We start from the raw sequence: 13,652 nt of genomic DNA, 5'->3' as shown, positions 1-13,652 counted from the left end.
CACACACACACACACACACACACACACACTCTCTCTCTCTCTCTCTCTCTCTCTCTCTCTCTCTTTGACACATACTTAGGTCGTTTCCCTGCCTTGGCTGTTGTAGATAATGCTGCAATGAACATCCAAAAATTCACTGCCAAGACCAATGTCAAGAACTTATCCTTTATATTTTCTTCTAGGAGATTTACAGTTTCATGTCTTATGTTCAAATCATTAATCCATTTTGAGGCGATTTTATGTATGGTATAAGAGAGTGGTCCAGTTTCATATTTTTCATGTGGATATTCAGTTTTCCCTACACCATTTATTGAAGAGACTATCCTTTCCCTAATGTACATTCTCAGCTCCTGTGACACAATTAGTTGTCTAGATATTCATGGGTTTATTTCTGGGGACTGCATTCTTTTCCCCTTAATCTTTGCATCTATTTTTATACTAATACTATGCTATTTTAATTACTATAGCTTTGTAGTACAGTTTGAAATCAAGAAGTATGATGCCTCCAGCTTTGTTGTTCTTTGTCAGGATTATTTTGGCTGTTCAGGGTCTTTTGTGGCTCCATATAAATTTAATTGTTTTTCTATTTCTGTGAAAAATGCCATTGAAATTTTGATAGGGATTGCATTCACTCTGTATATCACTTCAGGTAGTATGGACATTTTAACAATTTTAATTTGAATATGGAGTATCTTTCTGTTTATTTGTGTCATCAGTTTCTTTCATCAATATTTTATAATTTTCAGTGTGTAGATCTTTTACTTCCTTGGTTAAATTTATTCCTAAGTATTTTATTCTTTTGATGTTATCATAAAAGGCATTATTTTCTTAATTTCTTGTTCTGATAGTTCATTTTTAGTATATAGACATGCTACTGATTTTCCCCCTGACTTTTGTGTATTGATTTTGTATCCTGCAACTTTCCTGAATTTGTTTATTAGTTCTAACAGTTCTTTGGTAGAGTATTCAGGTTTTTTTACATATAATATCTCATCATCTGTGAATAGAGGTAGCCTTTCTTATTCCTTTCTGATTTGGATGCCTTTTCTTTCCGTTTCTTGCCTCATTGCTCTGCGTAGGACTTCCAGTACTATGTTGACTAAAAATGGCAAGAGTGGGCATTCTTGTCTTGTTTCTGGAGCTGTAAAATTTGGGGCACTAAATGTGTGGTCCAAACCCTTTGTTCCTCAGGGAGAAGCTGGGAGTTAGGGATTCCCTCCCAACTGTATAGCACTGAGATAGGAGTGGGGTTTATGGTGAGACTGTGTCTCAGCCTTTCCTATCCATTTCTGTGTAGGTGTTTTCACATTTGTTGGGCATGTAGGAGTCACTCAGCTAGTTTCTGGACTTTTCTCAGAGGGAGTTGCTCCATGTGTAGCTGTACATTCAGTGTGTCTGTGGGAGGAGGGACATTGGGGAGCCTCCTGTATCACCATCTTGGTCTGGAGCCTCTCAGAGTTTATTGTTTAATGTGATAAACATAACACAATTGTGTACAAAATGAAGGGCAGCACATTGGAGAGACTGACTAATTTTCAGGAGAGACTTCAGAGAGAAGATGATACCTGAACTAAGTCTTAAATAAATAAATAAATAAATAAATACATACATACATACATATATACATAAACCAATATTTTTTCCAAGAAGACAAGAAAGCACAGAGAAATTCTAAGCAGAGGAAACTACATGGAAAAGCACAGAGATATGAAATAGAGTGGCGTGGGCCATAAGGAGAGGTCAGTGGGGTGAACAGGAGTTGCATCACTAAGAGCTTTGGGGGTCTTGCTAACAAGTTTGGATTTAATATTTTTGAGAATGGGGAGCAATTGAAGGGTATCAGTCAGAGGTGTGATCTTTTTTGTTCCTTAGAAGGCACCTGGGGCTTGTCAGTTAGGGTCTGACTCTTGATTTCAGCTCAGGTCATGACCTCACAGTTGTGAGATAGTGTTGGGCTCTGCACTGGACAGGGAGCGTACTTAAGATTCTCTCTCTTCCTCTCCTTCTGCCCCTCCCCAGCTCACACACATTCTCTCTCTCTTTTAAAAAAAGATAAAGAAATGTAGATTGACAGCAAGCAAGGCAGGAGGCATGGAGAGAAGCCATGAAGATGTCTAAATCAGAGAAGATGGATGCAGGAATTATCACATGGGGTGGAGAGCAAAGACAGGCTTTAAAATATTTAGGAGATAAATTTGACATGAATTTATTTTTGTATTTTTGGTAGTGGTATTTTTGGTATTGGAAGTGAGGAAGAGAAAGGAATCAAGGGTTACTTCCTGCTTCTGGATTGGGAAACTCAGTGACTTTTGTGGACATACACATAGAGAGAGGTGCTATAGAAATAAAAACCTTGCAATAGGATTCCAGATTAAGCTGCTCTAATAGAGACAAAACATAATTGCTTAAAAAAAGATAAAGTTTATTTTTCTCTCCTGTAAATATCAGCGTCTGACGTCGGCTCAGGTCATGATCTCACAGTTCATGAGTTCGACCCCTGCATCAGGCTCTCCACATATGGTCTAGTGAACTCAAAACTTTTGGAGATCTAGTCTCCTTCTCTCTTGTTGCTCTGTCATTTTCAGCATGTGGCTTCTATGTCAAGATCTAAGATGGCTGGGCCATCTTTGGCCATTGTGGATACATATTGTGCACATACCTTCCCTTCAAGGGCGTGATTCAGAAGCTGAACTTGTCATTTTTGCTTACATCCATTCTGCTCATATCCATTGAACAGTCTGAATCACAGGGCCATAGCTGTATGTGAAGAAGGCTGGAAAAAGTCTTAGCTTGGGCAGCTCTGTGCCAGTTAAAATTGTGTTCTATTATTTTTTTTTGAACTTTGTTTGTGTATGTATGTATATATGTATGTATGAATGAAATCTCTACACCCAGCATAGGGCTCTAAACTAACAACTCTGAGATCAAGGGTCATTTGCTTTTCCAACTGAGTCAGCCAGGTGTCCTGGTTGTATTCTATTATTAAAGGAATAAGGGGAGAGTGGATAGTGGAGAACTACCAGCAGTGCTTGCTGTATGCATGTTGATTTTCAAGTGGAAATGTCCAGTTTAGACTTGGCATATATAGGCGCAGATTAGAAATGGGGTCTGAGCTAAAGGTAAGGAATTTGCATTTAAGGCAAAGGTAAGGAATTTGCATTCTTCCCCAGTGGCAGAGACTGCAGATTCTCTTCAAGTAGACATTCTCCTTATCTTCCTATTAGTAATAGGGGTTTTAGAAGAGCAAGTGGCTGCCTTGCTGGAAACTGGTTATTAGCTTCTTTTGCAGATAGATGTTGTCATGTGATGAAGGAATGGACTTTTTAAAAAATTGTTTTTGTATTTTTTTAATATGAAATTTATTGTCAAATTGGTTTCCGTACAACACCCAGTGCTCATCCCAACAGGTGCCCTCCCCAATATCAATCACCCACCCTCCCCTTCCTCCCACCCCCCCCCATCAACCCTCAGTTTATTCTCAGTTTTTAAGAGTCTCTTATAGTTTGGCTCCCTCCCTAACTTTTTTTTCCCCTTCCCCTCCCCCATGGTCTTCTGTTAAGTTTCTCAGGATCCACATAAGAGTGAAAACATATGGTATCTGTCTTTCTCTGTATGGCTTATTTCACTTAGCATCACACTCTCCAGTTCCATCCACATTGCTACAAAAGGCCATATTTCATTCTTTCTCATTGCCATGTAGTATTCCATTGTGTATATAAACCGCATCTTCTTTATCCATTCGTCAGTTGATGGACATTTAGGCTCTTTCTACAATTTGGCTGTTGTTGAAAGTGCCGCTATAAACATCGGGGTACAAGTGCCCCTATGCATCAGCACTCCTGTATCCCTTGGGTAAATTCCTAGCAGTGCCATTGCTGGGTCATAGGGTAGATCTATTTTTAATTTTTTGAGGAACCTCCACACTGTTTTCCAGAGCAGCTGCACCAGTTTGCATTCCCACCAACAGTGCAAGTGGGTTCCCATTTCTCCACATCATCTCCAGCATCTATAATCTCCTGATTTGTTCATTTTGGCCACTCTGACTGGAATGAGGTGATATTTCAGTGTGGTTTTGATTTGTATTTCCCTGATGTGGGGTAAGGTTGAGCATCTTTTCATGTGCCTGTTGGCCATCTGGATATCTTCTTTAGAGAAGTGTCTATTCATGTTTTCTGCCCATTTCTTCACTGGATTATTTGTTTTTCAGGTATGGACTTTGGTGAGTTCTTTATAGATTTTGAATACTAGCCCTTTGTCTGATATGTCATTTGCAAATATCTTTTCCCATTCTGTCGGTTGCCTTTTAGTTTTGTTGATTGTTTCCTTTGCAGTGCAGAAGCTTTTTATCTTGATGAGGTCCCAATAGTTCATTTTTGCTTTTAATTCCCTTGCCTTTGGAGATGTGTCAAGTAAGAAATTTCTGTGGCTGAGGTCAGAGAGTTTTTTTCCTGCTTTCTCCTCTAGGGTTTTGACGGTTTCTTATCTCACATTCAGGTCCTTTATCCATTTTGAGTTTATTTCTGTGAGTGGTGTAAGAAAGTGGTCTAGTTTCATTCTTCTGCATGTTGCTGTCCAGTTCTCCCAGCATCATTTGTTAAAGAGACTGCTTTTTTCCATTGGATATTCTTTCCTGCTTTGTCAAAGATTAGTTGGTCATACTTTTGTGGGTCCAATTCTGGAGTCTCTATTCTATTCCATTGGTCTATGTGTCTGTTTTTGTGCCAATACCATGCTGTCTTGATGATTACAGCTTTGTAGTAGAGGCTAAAGTCTGGGATTGTGATGCCTCCCGCTTTGGTCTTCTTCTCAATATTACTTTGGCTCTTTGGGGTCTTTTGTGGTTCCATACAAATTTTAGGATTGCTTGTTCTAGCTTCGAGAAGAATGCTGGTGCAATTTTGATTGGGATTGCATTGAATGTGTAGATAGCTTTGGGTAGTATTGACATTTTAACAATATTTATTCTTCCAATCCATAAACATAGAATGTTTTTCCTGGAATTGACTTTTTTTAATGAAAAAAAAATTTTTTTTTGAGTTTTCTTATATCTTAAATGCAACAGGAAGAGAGAACCTGAGTTGACATTCTGGAGCAATAGGGGAGGACAGAATGTTGACAACTCAAGGCAACATAATTTGGTCTGATGCCTCCAACTTTCATGTTTAAATTACTTTTCTTCAACTGTTTTAGTTCTTTTCCAACCACCAGACTCAGAGAGCCTTAAATTCACAGGGTTACATAATTCCCATGTAACCAGGAGCAGCACCTTTTTGTATAAAAACATTCTTTAATGTTCACTGTCATTTACATTTAATTATTTTAGGGAAATAATTCTAGCCTTCTTTTCCTTCTGCCTTGTATTATAGTTATGTATGAAATTGTGACAGTTTTCACCGTTGAACTTAGAGTCCTTAGACCCATATCAACTTTACTCATTTTTGTACCTTTATGCCTGTCATGCTGTAGGTTCTGTAGAAATATATCTTGAGGTGAAGACAGTGCTGCTGGCCCAACCAGCTGGTCAGAGCAGCAGCTCTCCTATCTCGCCTTCTCCTTCTTCCATCTCCATTGCTATCATGTTTATTTGTTCGAAAAGGCAAAATGGAGGCATTTAAAAGACTAAGAGAACAGATGGGGTGCCTGGGTGGCTCAGTCTGCTAAGTGGCTGACTTTAGCTCAGGTCATGATCTCACAGTTCATGAGTTCGAGCCCCGCGTCGGACTCTCCACTGACAATGCAGAGCCTGCTTGGGATTCTCTCTCTCCCCCTTTCTCTCTGCCCCTCCCCCTCTCCTGCTCACTCACTCTCTCTGTCTCTCTTAAATAAATAAAATTAAAAATTAAGAAGATATTATTTAAAAAGATCAAGAGAGCAGAAAGCTGCTTTAGAAATTGTTTGAGTCCACAGGAGGGAAGCATAACAGGAGATGAGATAATGGGTTTGATACACTGCATAGTAAGTGTAATAAACTCCAAGCTGGGGAGACAGCAAGGGTGCTCTATGTGGGTTAATTGGTGCCCTGCCTACACTCAAGAGGAAAATAAATTTTCAACCACATCAAAGTCTTCTCCAGAAGAAAAAATGCTCATTAAAAATGCCACTTCCAGGAACCCTGGCAGCCAGACAATAGGAAGTCTGAAAAATCACCTCTGTTTGCCCTGCTGCTCCCTCAAACCTTGAACTATTGCCTTGAGAAGAACAAAGAAAGTATGTAGGTAATATATTTAAATTCATCTTCTTAGAAAGTGGAGTGATTTCATAGAGTTGGCTTCGATCCGTTTGAGGCCTCCCAAAGCCTCAAGATTTATTACTAGGAACATGTAAAAATTCACCCTTTGATACACACACACACCTCCATCCCATTCTTATGAAATGCTTACAGCTTAGGACATGGGTGCATGCAAGGTCATTCCACTTGCGGGGAGGTAAAATGCTGAGAAAAAGCAGATTGGTTTCTATATTTAATCCTGATAGAAAATTCCGTGGTTCAGAATTATTTGACTATCTCCCTCATTTATCCTAAGGCTGTGGGTCATTGTAAGATCTCTGAAGGCAGGGACCATATTTTATTACCTTTAAAACCTTTTTATTTTGGGATAGTTTTAGATATGTGGAAAAGTTGCAGATATTATAGATAATTCCCATATATCCTTTACCTAGTTTCTTCCAATGTTGTAACTATGGTACATTTTTTATTTAAAAAAATTTTTTTAATGTTTATTTATCTTTGAGACAGAGAGAGACAGAGCTTGAGCGGGGGGAGGGACAGAGAAAGAGAGGGAGACACAGAATCTGAAGCAGGCTCGGATTCGTGGGGCTCAAACTTGTAAAACACGAGAGCATGACCTGAGCTGAAGTCACTTAACTGACTGAGCCACCCAGACGCCCCAATGATACATTTTTTAAAACTAGGAAAGTAACATAGCACAATACTACTAACTAAAATAGAGACTTCTTTCAGATTATATCAATTTTACACTAATGTCCTTGCACTATTTCATAATTCAATTTAGGATACAGATTACTTTTAGATCTTACTCACTTTTATTTTCTGGCATGCAGGGCAGTGCCTGATACGTGCTCAGTATGTGTTTGCTGAGAGACCAAACTGGAGAAAACAACTAGAATTTAACAGTCAGTTACTTAGGAGGGCGCCCAAAGTGGGAACCATGGAGGTATCTGTTGCACAGAATTTAGGTTGGGGGCATCTGGGTGGTTCAGTCAGTTAAGCATCTGACTCTGGATTTCAGCTCAGGTCATGATCTCACGGTTCATGAGTTTAAGCCCTGTGTCAGGCTCTGTGCTGACATTGTGGAGCCTGCTTGGGATTCTCTCTCGCACTCTCTCTCCGCCCCTCCCCTGATTACATGTTCTCTTTCTCTCTCAAAATAAATAAATAATCTTTAAAAAAAAAAGGAATTTAGGTTGGGGGATGGTTAAGCAGTGGACCCTGGCATGGCAGCTGGCGAGTCATGGCAAACATGTGTTTTGAAAGCATCAGTAGAATGGTGGGGGCAGCAGACAACTTCAGTGGGCTGAGGAGTGAGTGGGGGGGGGACAGTGAGTGTAGAGAGCTTTTTAAGGAGTTTGTTCATGAAAGCGAGGGCAGAAAAAGCTCAGTGATGGGGAGAGAGAAGGGTCATGAGAGAGTTTTAGGAAGGGGAATGGTGAGCTGGCTTGTAATCAGAGAACGAGAAACTTGTTACCTAAGGTAACGCCCAGGAAATAGCAGAGGGAAATATGATTTGGAGTCTCGGTGGAAAAGCCATCCTTTGGAAAGGAGAAGAATAACTTCCTTCCATAGAACCAGAAAGAAAGGTGGGGATATGTGGCTGAATGTCATGCGTGCACTAGCCCAGTTTCCCTCTCTTCTTTCTCATTTGGTTTAATGGCTTCTAATATTCAAAGAGAAGTGGAAATACCAACCTTGGATAGGGAAGGAAGCAGGAACACATTGTAATAGAGGCTCTTAGAGACGGATAAATACTGTTGGAGTATCTGCTATGGGGTAAGGAAAATGAAAACAACTCAGAGTGGAAAAAAAAAGTATGATAAAGCATCACTGAGGGCCCAGAGATCATCAGGCTATAACATTTTGGGTCTGGAGCTAATGATACATTGGTGCCACTCTTAGGCAACCAGACTCCCCTGAGGATACACTAGCTTTTTAAAATTCACTTTTCCATTTCCTTTCATATTGTTACATCATTGGACAAATTATTTACTTTGTTCTAAAATTCTAAAAGTAACAGACTGTATTGAACTAATAATGAATAACTTTTGTTTTGTATTGTGGTTTCACAGAGTAAACTGTCATAATCACAAAGGATTTTTCTACTTTGTTTATAGTAAATAATTCTAGCAGTATTTGTTCTTTTTTTTTAAGAGCAGTTTTTTTAAAGTTTATTTATTTTGACAGAGAGAACAGAGGAGGGGCAGAGAGAGAGAGAGGGGGAGAGAGAGAGAGAGAGAGAGAGAGAGAATCCCAAGTAGGCTCCATGCTGTCAGCGTGGAGCCCGATGTGGGGCTCGAACCTACGAACAATAAGATCATGACCTGAGCCAAAACCAAGAGCCAGATGCTTAACCAACTGAACTACCCAGGTGCCTCTAGCAGTGTTTGTTCTAATAAAAGCAATAACTAAATCAGAATTTCTTGATCTCTTCTTATGTTATAGCACTTTGTAGCAGACATTTTACATATATCTACAAGGCATCTCAGTTTCAATGCGGGAACTGAGTCTTGGAGAGATTCATTCTTCTGACAAATATTGACTAAGAGCTCTTTATGTGTCAGGTTCATTTGAGGCTATTGGGATATATCAGTGAATGAACTAGACAAAGACCCCTGACCTGTGAAGTCACATTTTAGCAGAAGGTATAAGTGGGTAAGTATCTTACTTTGGGCTGCTATAATAGAATACCATGGACTGGGTTGTTTAAAACAACAGAAATTTATTTCTCATAGTTTTAGAGGCTGGAAGTACAAGATAAAGGCACTAGCAGATTTGACATCCGGGGAGAGCCTGATTCCTGGTCCATATACAGCTGTCTTTTCACTGTGTCCTCACAAGGCTGAAGGGGTGAGGGGCTTTCCCTCTGGGCGAACTCTCTGGGGTCTCTTTTATGAGGGTACTAATCCCATTCATGAAAGCCCCACCCTCATGACCTAATCATCTCCCAAAGGCCCTACTTCCAAATATCATCACATTGGGCATTAGATTTCAACATACGAATTTTGGGGGGACATGAGCACTGAGTCAATAGCAGTAAGTGATTTGCTTAAATTCACACAGATAATAACTAGTTGCAGAGACCGTTACTAACTTTTAACTGCCTTGTGCCCATTTCACCTTTTTTGGTTAATTTTTTGGGGAAAATTTGCTGCTTTTCCTATTTGATACAGTTTTGTAGTACTGTTAATCAAAGTGTCCTCTTATTAAGACTAGACATATAACTAGTCTTGACTAGGCTGGTTGACTAGGCCAATTGGATGCTTTTTCCCCCCATAAATGTGAATCCTGTATAAAGAAACAAAGTACTGAGAATCGCTGAAACTTGTCCGTCCTTCTGGTTTCCCAAAGACTTTTCTGAAATGAGATTCCCTGATGTGTCTATAGTTTTTGTCTTTTCCAAGTCTGTTTGCCAGCTTTCCCTTCAATTCTGAGAGCTTCATCATAATGTTGCTCTATCATCATCATCATCATCATCATCATCATCATATTTTCTTAAGTTAGTTATTTTCTGTTGCTTACCATCGAGGAAACTACATTTGTCTGATTTCAGAATCTATTCCTTTAGTGCACTAAAGTTTCACTTAGCATACATTCCACAACACATGGGAATTCCTGAGACATTGTTCCAGGGATTTTTTTTGTTGTTCCTACACATATTCTGATTTGAAAAATTTCTGTGTCTAGACAAAGTGAGACACTGAACCATCTGTGTCTCTTGATATGGAGTATGACTTAGAAAGGATGATCCCTGCTTTATTTCTCTTGGGGATATGTAGCAAGATGGACAGAATACCAAATTAACTTTTGCTCAGTTGGCCCTCCTATCATTGGGAAGTACTTTCAGGGTTTGCAGTTGTCTTGTGACAACTACATGTGCTTCGTTTGACATTATTCTAGTCCCATAGGTCCAGTCAACAGTTCCTACCAACTCTGGAGACTTACACTGCTAGAGTCTTATATTGGCTGGCCCTGGCTGTCCGTATTTAGCAGATGTTATAGGTACAGGAGGAATAACTGGTGCTGCTGTCACTTGCAGGGGTCATCTATATTGGTGGAAACATAGAAATGCTGTTCCTAGCCTCCCTGCAGGGCTGCAGCATTGTACAAACACTAGGGTACCACTCACATGGTAAGCATCACAAATGGCACTCCCAGGGGCAAACAAAGAAGTGTCTCTGACTCCTGGTGTGGAATTGGCTTCTTGCCTGTTTCTTCCTACTTGGTGTATACTCCTGGATGCTGGCCCAGACTTCTTTCTTAGAACTCTTAGGATTGAGAGCTGTTTCCTTAGGCCTTTGCTAGGAGTTTCAGATTCAGAACTTAGCTCTACCCTCTGGGTATCTTTTTCTCAGATGTTTTACATAAGAATTAATTCCTCCATATGCTCTGTGTGTGCAGAGACTCTCACTACTTGCTCGCCTGCCTCTTCTAGCTTTCTCTATAGAGTGTCACTAAAGAACCAGTTCTACCACTTAACAGCTTTCTGTAGTGTAAGAGCAGTCCCATTCCTCAAATTGGCAGAGCTCAGTGCAAAGATATAAATGAGTGCCCGCATATTATGATGACTAAATATTTATAAGTTATACTTTAGGCTAACACATTGTTACATAAAATATCTTCTATTCACCTACCTTGACTTATATATCTTCATAATGACTTAGAAGGTCAAGTTTCTTGGACTTCTAAGAGTTCCACATCTGAAAGTGGCAGCCTGGGGGAACCTGCACTCCCAGTCCACACTTTAGATCTTCTCTTCTCTCCCCTCCCCTCCCCTCCCCTTGTCTCTTCTTTTCCAACCTTTCCTCCCCTCTCTTCCCCTCACTCCCCTTCCCCCCCACCCCTCTCCTCAATGTGGCTCTGTGGATCATGTGCATGTGTGTAGGTATGCTAACCTACAGGTAGAAGTGCCATCCACCTCACAAACAGGCATCTCTTGGCCCCTCTTTGACTGTAGGGACATTCTTTTCATTGGTATGGTCTGCTCTTAGGAGGAAGGGCCCAGAGAAGAGGCCTGCTCTGGCTCTGAAAGCGACTCAGGGTAATTTTGGCAAAGGATTCAGGGGTCCAGGTGCAAGAAGCATGGTTTTGAGGGAGAAATGTAGGCTGTGGGTGACCATGAACCCTTGGCTCTGGGCAAGCCTTGGTCTATGAGAAAGAACATGGTCACAGAAGGCCAGGGATTCTCTTCCCAAATTTAAGGGTTTAAGGGTAGAGGATTGAGCCAGTCTCATTCTACTATAGTGCTGGTAGTGTATGCCAGTTCAGCCATGCTCTTTCTTCATAGGGAGCATTTGGGGCAGTAAGTAAATAATAGTTCTCTACATGTTTAAGATGGTGAAAAAAAAGTAATATATGATGTTTCTGACCTACTTCTTAGAAAGCAATGAACATGGAAGGACTCTCATTGTCTCTGGTTCTTCGGGTACATATGTGATATGACAAGTTGTTTCTGAATAGCGCTATGGACTAAAAAGACAAGCATGAATGAGAACTCAAATATCACATACATGGAAGAAAGCTTTATGCAACCCAAAACATCAGTGAGTATTTCACTCTGAATTCCATGCAAGAATTAATGACAAGTTGCCTTCCAGCCACTCTGTCTTTTTTCCATTCAGCAAACATTGAACACCTATTCTGTTTTGAATTCTGACTGGATGGCTAGAGAGAAAGGAGGTAAAATTTGAGCTGTACCTTGAGGGATAAGTAGGTTATTACTGGATGAGCAAATTGGAAGATGTCATTCAGGGGCAGGTTTCCTAATCTGTAATGTGGAAATAATAATAGTGGTTATCTTATAGGGATTTTATGAAGATTAAAAGAGTAATAAAGGAAAGACACATAGATCATAGCTCATACTCAATAAACATTCATTATCCCTATTATTTTTTCTGGGGAGAACAACAAGACACAGATAACTTGCCTAAGACACTGGGAGAAGGTTTTTGCATAAGGATAGTTTACACAAGAGGAGTGACAGGAGATTGGTTTGATGAACTAATTGAAACTATACTGAATTACCCAACAGAGTTCAAATATTGTTTGATAGGCAAGGGGACTCACTGATTGGATCAAGGGGAATCTTGAGAGGCCTGACATAGACTGACCATTTTAGAAAATTCACTCTTATGGTGTCAAAGAGGATGATTTGGAAGAGACTTGAAACAGGATGATCTGTAGTAATTCAGATAACAAAGGAGAAGGACTTGCATTAGGTTGAGGTTGCAGAATAGATAAGAGAGGGCAAATGTGTCAGTGAAGTTAGTGGTGCTTGGTGCAAAGGGTTAGGAGAGCAAAGTGACAAGGATACTTGAAGGTTTCTGGCTACTGTGGTAGCATGGATGGAGAGACTGTTGGTTGAGATAGGGGATGAAAAACCAGAGAAAGATTTTGGGGGTTTGGGGAAACCTAGAATTTGAGACATAGCTGTCTGGCAGAGACATCTAGTTGGCCATTGGTCACAGAGAGATCAGGTGGAAATACAAATGTGGAGTCTTCTTCACTTGTGTGATAGCTGAGGTCACGGGCAATGATCAGATATGTCAGTGATATTACAGAGCGAGAGAAAGGAGGCCTAAAAACATTCAGTAGAGAGGATAGGAGGAGGAGTAACAAAGGAAGGAGTGAAGGAATAATGAGAACGAGAAGCGATGGTGCAGAAAGTGTTACTGGAGCTGCAAGGAAGTGGGGTTAAGGTTGGCGAGTGCAAAGATAAGATGCTAAAATAAGGTAGAGGTTGAAAGGTGGCCATCGGGTTTGCCAGTTGGGAGGTCATTAGTGATCCTAGTGGGGCTGAGAATTGAATAGATGGCAACAAGAGGAAACAGCCAGTCAGATCTTGTTCTTATGAATTTTGGGGACATTTTTTGTTTGTTTGCCAGATTTGAGTGAATATGATATTACTTTTATAAAAACAAAAATAAAACCTCATATATATATATACATATATATATATATATATATTTGTGCATGGATATATTTATATATTTGTTTCTCATAGAGATTATGGAAAGATAATACTTTGTGGTTAGTCATGTTTGCCTTAAGATAATGGGAATGAAAGGGTGGGGGAGAAGGATGAGTGATATTTTCTTCATAAAATTTGTGTGTCTTCAGTGTTCATGAGTATTTATGTTGTAATAAAAATATTTAAAATATGGCATTGACTAATGGTTGACAACTTGAAAAATTAGATTTGTGCCTACCCAAAACTAAGGTGAGTATTAGTAATAATAGTAAGAAATAAAACACTGAGCATAAATAAGCCACCCAGGAAAATAGGATGAATATGCCTCAAAGCTCTGAAGTGTAGCTCTAAGCTTGGAAAAAAGTAAAGCAGAAAGTCTTGTATCTTTATTATGCAGAGTCAGGCACATGTAGGCTGTTATCAGATGGGTGAGGGCTTCCAGAAACTTCT

General features: G+C 39.9%; 1 protein-coding gene across 29 annotated transcripts in view; it reads left to right on the top strand.

Moving 5' to 3' along the window:
• LPAR1 (lysophosphatidic acid receptor 1) overlaps positions 1-13,652 on the top strand; it is a 360,038-nt gene that overhangs the window by 46,255 nt on the left and 300,131 nt on the right. For 17 of the 29 annotated variants that reach the window (XM_042964119.1, XM_042964109.1, XM_042964115.1 and 14 more), the window contains 2 exons: positions 8,678-8,887; positions 11,613-11,775. The exons of 7 other annotated variants lie outside the window; for them this stretch is intronic. The gene's annotated coding sequence lies outside the window, so the exon portion shown is untranslated. Of the gene's footprint in view, positions 1-6,107; positions 6,216-8,677; positions 8,888-8,967; positions 9,083-11,612; positions 11,776-13,652 lie in introns of those variants that run through there. 5 more of the 29 variants (XM_042964102.1, XM_042964089.1, XM_042964099.1 and 2 more) reach the window with 5 other exon arrangements.

The sequence above is a fragment of the Panthera tigris genome, chromosome D4 (genome assembly GCF_018350195.1).
Source record: "Panthera tigris isolate Pti1 chromosome D4, P.tigris_Pti1_mat1.1, whole genome shotgun sequence".
Classification (NCBI taxonomy): domain Eukaryota; kingdom Metazoa; phylum Chordata; class Mammalia; order Carnivora; family Felidae; genus Panthera; species Panthera tigris.
This window is presented reverse-complemented; position numbering and strand designations above follow the sequence as displayed.